Source organism: Diachasma alloeum, unplaced genomic scaffold (genome assembly GCF_001412515.2).
Source record: "Diachasma alloeum isolate Michigan unplaced genomic scaffold, Dall2.0 Dall_scaffold_00760, whole genome shotgun sequence".
In the NCBI taxonomy this organism is placed as follows: Eukaryota; Metazoa; Arthropoda; class Insecta; order Hymenoptera; family Braconidae; genus Diachasma; species Diachasma alloeum.
Genome location: NW_021680890.1, coordinates 181,941 through 188,802, shown reverse-complemented (window position 1 = coordinate 188,802; position 6,862 = coordinate 181,941). Strand labels below are relative to the sequence as shown.

Here is a 6,862-nt window from a genome sequence, read left to right as displayed (position 1 = left end):
CCGAATGGAGCGAAATGAGCGACTGAAAGAATGACATCTGGAATTTTGCAGCCTAAAGCAGAATTGGAGTTGATACAACTGATTCAGCGCGTGGTGAAACTAGTGAAATTTGAGACATTTCACAAGTGTTGGACAACACTGTGACGAGCTCAATGAGCAAAAATTGACGAGTCTAGGGATGTCACGAGATTTGAGAGGAAATGAGAGAATGGAAGAATATCCCAAAATTATAGTGCCTAGGTATTTTGGCATTTTCAAGAGCCAAATAAGGGAAATGAGCGATTTAAGCAAATCTAGCGAAATAGAGGAATGCATATAAACTAAACCAATAGGCTGAATATAAGAAGATGAATCCAATGGCATGAGATGAGCAAATGTAACTCACTGTGTGATTTGAAAACAGAATAATTATCAGTCAACGAACCCAGGGGTATAATACAACTATTTATCGTCCAATTTTCAAGCAGAGCGGAACGAGCGAGTTGAGCCAATTGAGCAAACTTTTCTATCTAAGCCTCAATAGTTGATTGAGGCGGAAATTGAGAGATTTTCATAGATATTAATTGATTGAAACTCTGCACTACATGACATACTGTTTATTATTTCAAAAGCTGCTTTTTATGTAGATTATTTTTCCTCCGTATAAATTTTAAATTACTACTTATTCTATCATCAGTTGAAAATCACACTAAACTCGGATAAAATGATGAAAAAGTTTTTAATTGAAACATCGATCCAACGGGTTTTATAATCAAATCTCGTTTGTGTCTACAATCAGTTAGTCTTCATCTCCTCAAACTCGAGTCTTCTTTCCTCCATTGAGATGTAGAAAAAGAAGGAAAAGATACGGATTTAACTAGATTTCCAGAAAATTAAAGGAAATGTCGATGGGATGCCTCTTTTTCTCTCCCGTTCACTTTCTTTCCATCTGCGTATCAACGCAATAGCTAACTCCTCGTTCAATAAATATGCGAAAATCCGATATTCTCGTGGAGACGCGTCTCAGTGATTCATCATATTTTTCTCACTTTTATTTTTCTGATTTACACGTGTGTTTCGCAAAAGGGAAATGAGAAAAAAATAAGAAAATTTGTTGGAAAGTCTCGAGTTTTTTTTTTAAATGAGATTGTCACAGGCTGGAGGAAAGCCCATGACACAGTGAAAACGAGGTTTGATAGATTCGTCTTCCGGAAGGAGAAGATGTCATATTTCATTTTTATGGGGACCGGAATATTACAGTTCCAATAAAAAAACAGAGGCGTGAAAAAATTTGTTTTTCCAACCACCCGTTTTGCCCCGATATTTTGGTATCTGCGCCAACTTGTGGGAATGGAGAAAAATATTTTTGTTTTACCGACACATCCGAAATTTACAATTTTTTGTGTCAGGATAACTCGCTTGAGAAGTTCGAATATGCTATTTTTAGACCAGTAATTGTTGAGAAAATTTATTTTGAAACCAATATTCAGGGCAAGGAAAAAATTCAACATTAGGGTAATGTTGGCTGTCAACGGTGGGCCAATGTTGGCCCAACATTTTGAATTCACTTAAAATACATCGTTATAGAAATTCCATTCAAAAGCAAATTGCTAATTTATTAGTAAAAATATATTGACTATGTTGTAACGAAAGCAAGTTTCCATTCATTAATTTCCTTTTGAAAGTCACAGAGAGTGTATAGAAAACAAAAAGTTGACAAAGAATTTTTCATTTCTTTGTCAACAAGGGAATGAAAATCCCGGCATTACACTTGGTGTCACGGACGAGGTGTCTCGCAATGTCCCATGTTGCAACCCCCTTTTCCACAGCGGGGCGTCTGCAAACGCCTACTACCATGAAATTAAATTTCCCGATTAAGCTCGATACGTCGAGCATCGTTAAATGTGCTCATGCACAACGTTAACGAGCTATTTCGTTAATCTGTGAATCATGAATTATTCAAATGTGGAGATATGGCTGGCGAGGAGGGAAAAACAATTGCCATTGGGAGATAAATAGGTCGAGCCTCTTTGACTGGAATTTTTTTGCTCAAAAAAAAAATTCGATTTTTTTATTAGTAAAAAAAAACATTTCCTTTGACTCTTGACGGGGGAAATTCGCTGAATAAAAAAATTTACTCTAGTAAAATTTTTATTTTCATTCTAGTCAAATTTTTATTTTGAATGCTGAATTTTTTGGCAATTACGCCCCTCTCACACCACGGCGAAATATTATTTCACCAATATCTTGATATTCCCATCGAGTTACGAGCTTCTCTCACATATCCTAAACTCCATCGAGACGACACGGGCTCTGAAAAAACTCATTTTCCGTCCCCTCGTAAAACAAAATTTTTCCCCTTTCCGACTCCCTCATTCGCCAATATCTCATTAATCCTCCTTCATATTTCAGGACAATGTCCGTTGGCAAAAAAAATGAGACTTTTGTTGATGAAAAGAAGCTGAGAAACAAGCGGGAAGGAGCATTGAAAAAAAGTGAGAATCAGTGGAGTGGTATTATCCTAACTCTTGTCCTCTTGTTTCAATGGTTTTTTTTTACAACTTGTTTGATTTCCCCCGTGCGAGAAAGAGGAAACAACGACAATAACTGTCACGTACTCCAGGAAGATCCAGTGGAAAAAGTAAAATATGGACAGTTGGAGTGGGGTAATGGAAAAGACATTGCATAAATAATTTTTTCTCACGAAGAAGTTTCAAACTGAAAACAACCATATCCCGTAAAACATCACCAAGTGGCTTGGTAAGTCATATTCATATTTTTTAAATCAAATTCAATATTTTTTTATATTAAATAAAATACTTGATTGAGAAGAATTATTGGACATAAACTGAAAACAAATATTGTTTCAAACATTTTTTTTCTCCATTTTTCTCATTTTTGTTTAATTTCGTTCATCATTTTTTTTTTAATTTGATTTTTTTGGTTTGTTCTTATTCATCAATATTTTTCGAAATTTTCAAAATTTCCAAATTTTCATTTTCGTTACGCCTTTTTCATATTTGAATTTATTGTAAGTGTGGAGATACGGCCTTTTCACTCTTTTCAATGCGTGGGCACTTACGCCCTTTTGATAATGTAAGTGTGAAATGAGGAAAACATTCCCCTCCAGTGAGTTTGGAGATACGCCCTTCTTAGCATGATAGCTAAAATTCTTCAATTACGCCTTTTTTACTCCACCACAAGGACAAATTCATGGAAATCCCCAGGGCCAAAAAGAGAGATAGCTGTATGATAATCTAAATCCCTTTGATTTTTTTCATCCCTAACGTGTGCAGAGAAACCGCACCGAGATGTGAAAATTCCCCCTTATCACATCAGTCCGCTTCCGCTCGGACGTGCCTGGCCGCAGGCTCATTTGAGGGATCCACATGCGCATGCCCAGGAGCGGCGTCGCCGGCTCTCAGCTGGAGAATCCACGAAATCTGTTTGCCACCGACGCCCCAACTCAACCAGTCGTCATCACGCACTCGTGATAGCCCTCGGCCCCTTGAACATCACCACAGAAGTCCCTCCGTCCGGGAAACATTGAGGAATTCCTCGGAAGAGTTTTGGGGATTTCTGCCGGTTTGATTTTGTTTTGTGAAAAAAATGTTGTGAAGGATTTTTGGAGGAGTTTGTGGGAATTCCGGCGGAGGGAGGGACGAACACGTGTGCTTCTCTTCCGAGTCCTCATGCCAACCGGCAGACGCTACGCGGTGCTACACTGTCTGGTGTCAACAACCTCAAGCATCACCTAAAGGTAAGGATCAAATTGGAAAGGTTGTTTTGGTTGGGTTTGTTATGCTTTCAACTTGTCTCCAAATATTTGGACATCGACAATCGCAAAGCTTCTTCGATTCTTGCTATTAGTAGTTCATATCGCTCTACTAATTCCAAAACATGAATTCCATTTCGAAATAGAATACGACCCCTAACACCTCTAGAATCGCTCATACAGAGTACCTCTTTACGTGGTGTTTTCCATCATCAATGCCTTCAGCTGCCTAACGATGTCACCTCTCAACCATCAATTCACTTGTCCTCTCAATAATCGCTAGATATCATGCAATGGTGATATAGTTTTACAACCTCAAGCATCATCTGAAGGTGAAGACCAAATCGGGAAAAGTTGGTTTTGTTAGACTTTCTTATAGTTTCAACTTGTTTGCAAATGTACGGACATCAGCAATTACGAAAACTGCTGAGTTATCTCGTAAAGTTCACATCGCTCTACTAGTCTTCGAAGACGAAGCGCACCCCAAAAGGGAATAGTACCCGGACCCTTTCTAGAATTGCGAATACAAAGTACCTCTGCACGTAGTATTGGCTATCGTCAATTCCTCCACCCACCAGACGATTTCTGAGGCAAAAGAACCTAGTTTTACTATTTCAAGCATCACCTGAAACTACAGACCAAATCGTCAAAGCTTTCTTTGTTTGGGTTTCTTATATTTTCAATTGGTCTCCAAATATTTGGACATCAACAATCGTAAAGCTGCTTCGATTCTTGTTAAAAGTTCATATCGCTCTACTAATTCCAAAACATGAATTCCATTTTGGGGCCACACATCCTCTCAAAGGTCCGCAATTATCCAATGACCAACGCAAAGTCGTCAATTAAGACACATATCAGCGCACTGAGGATTAACACAAGCGATTACCTATCCCTGATGGCCAGTCCCTCCCACACGTTAAGCTCCCCTGCACCGATGATATCCCTTTTACAAAAGGATCCCTCGATTTTCTGAATGGAGCGGTGAAAAACGTTGAGGGATGGAAAAGAGCAAAGAGGATTAATGTCGGAGTACATATTGGCTACACATCAAATATTTGGCCGAGCGTCGAGACAAAATTGAGGATGATACTATAAATCGCCTGCAGTCCTTTCTCTTCATTTGGAGACTCTTTTTTCACACAAATTTCGAAGTTTATGAGAATATGAATGACGCTGGAATGAGTACGACCCACGGATTAAGTTGGAATGGAGCATTTTATGGTGGTGTCCTCTCGAGTCGAATCATCATGGAAAAGTTGCGGATGAGATTTTGGATCAGGCAGGAGATGAGCCACGATTATTTTCGATATTAGCTCACAAGAAGCTTCACTGAAAAAGTTGATAACTCAGGCCGGGAATCGAAGCCAAGACCTTCCGATTACAAAAGGCTTATTAAAAGTTGTTTGACACTTTTATGACCAAAATTTTCTCTCATATACCCTTTCGGGTTTTTACGATTTGTTCCCTTCCCACCCCCCAACCCCCAACCCCCTGTACCTCATTCGCCGAAGGACAAGGGAAAACCTCATTTGAGGAAAAAACCTGCCCAGTTACAGACGTCTCGTGCGAAACTCCCGCTTGACAAATGAGAGAGAGAGAGCGAGATTTAGAGTGTCACAAATTTTGGCCCCACCAGCCACACTGATAGAATGATTCATTTATTCCAAACAAGATTCGTTAACTATTAACGAATGGTGAAGTTGAATATGACCAAATAAATATTCGTTAATAGTCAACGAATAGTTCACTTGAAAGGTGAAAGTCGAGTCAAACAAGACTTCTCGAATATGCCTTCGTTAACTCTTAACGAATGAACATTTGGTGAGACCAAATAGACCCTAGCCTTCATCCAAATCCATTTGTTAATAATAACTAGTCCTGTCTATCAGTGCGGGAATCGAACCCGGGTCTCCCGCATGCCGATCCCACCTCTAATCCGAGACCGAACGCGCGCTACAGCGCACTGTAATAGTAACAATCATAATTGAAAATCTCAAAATGAATTTTTTTATAGATAAATTATGGATATTTCATGATTGATATGTCACTATTCGTATTTATATTGAATTGATAATACTATTATTAAATATTTAAATATTACGGCGTGAAGTATTAATGTCGAAATACCATGAAACTATTTAATATATGCTTGCATATGAGTATATCACGATTGATATCTCAGTATTAGTACATCCAGATGAAAATTCTGTCTGAAAATATTAATATTCCAACATAAAAAATTAATACCCATGTTGAGCACAAATATTGAAATGCCACAACTATATTCAAATATCAACGTGAAATTCTAAGAATATTGCAATATCAATAACGAATACCGTGAAATAGATATTTCGGATATTTACCCCAATTACGCTTACAAAAAAAGTCCCAACTGAGTGCGGGTAGCGAAATAAAGACTCGTAGCTTGTAGAAATAAAGTCAGCATGAGGCTTTAAATACCTTTTATTACAGAATATTCGGAAATTGTCCAGAAGGACAGTGAGGGACAATTATGGATTGACGTTTATCTCGAATGTGAACGATATAGAACATTCGAGCAGCGCTATGTGAATTTCGAAATAGCAATTCGTCGTGCGAAATAGTAATCCTAAAATCCAAGCTCTGTTATCACCCCCTTCGTCAATGAAAATTGCTTCCCCAGTGTCAATTTTCCCTGCAAAGAGGTGCGGTTCCCTCGCGCGTGTACATCCCAGCTCCCTGTGTCCAGAGACCACTTGTACTCGCTCCCCCTCCCGCCGCCCATCAGACCAACTGTACCCACACACTTACCCAAAATGATCCCTTATATTAGCTCTCGACGGTGTGGGAGGGCTCCACCAGGAGAAGGAAAATAGTGACGAGGGGGAGCAATGCGAGAGGGACAGTGAGGAGATACCCTCTATGCCCTGGCGATTGCCGCACCCTCACTCCCCATTCGCCTGACATGCGCCATGACTCTCCCCCTCTCCTCTTTCCATCACATTGTCTTTGTTACTACTGTTTTTCCCTGTATTACGTTTGCGTCATATTCCTGTAACGCACCACAAGGCGATTACCTCCCGGGTGAGGTATATTGCTGTACCCCGGGGGGTGGGTGGCTAGGTGGGA

At 39.4% G+C, this 6,862-nt stretch overlaps 1 protein-coding gene across 2 annotated transcripts in view; it reads left to right on the top strand.

Annotated features, from left to right (window-relative positions):
- The first annotated feature begins 3,472 nt into the window (after positions 1–3,472).
- The window catches only part of LOC107044559 (somatostatin receptor type 2), a 28,008-nt gene continuing 24,618 nt past the window's right edge, over positions 3,473–6,862 (top strand). For both annotated transcript variants that reach the window (XR_001461349.2, XM_015266484.2), the window contains exon 1: positions 3,473–3,739. The gene's annotated coding sequence lies outside the window, so the exon portion shown is untranslated. The remainder of the gene's footprint in view (positions 3,740–6,862) is intronic.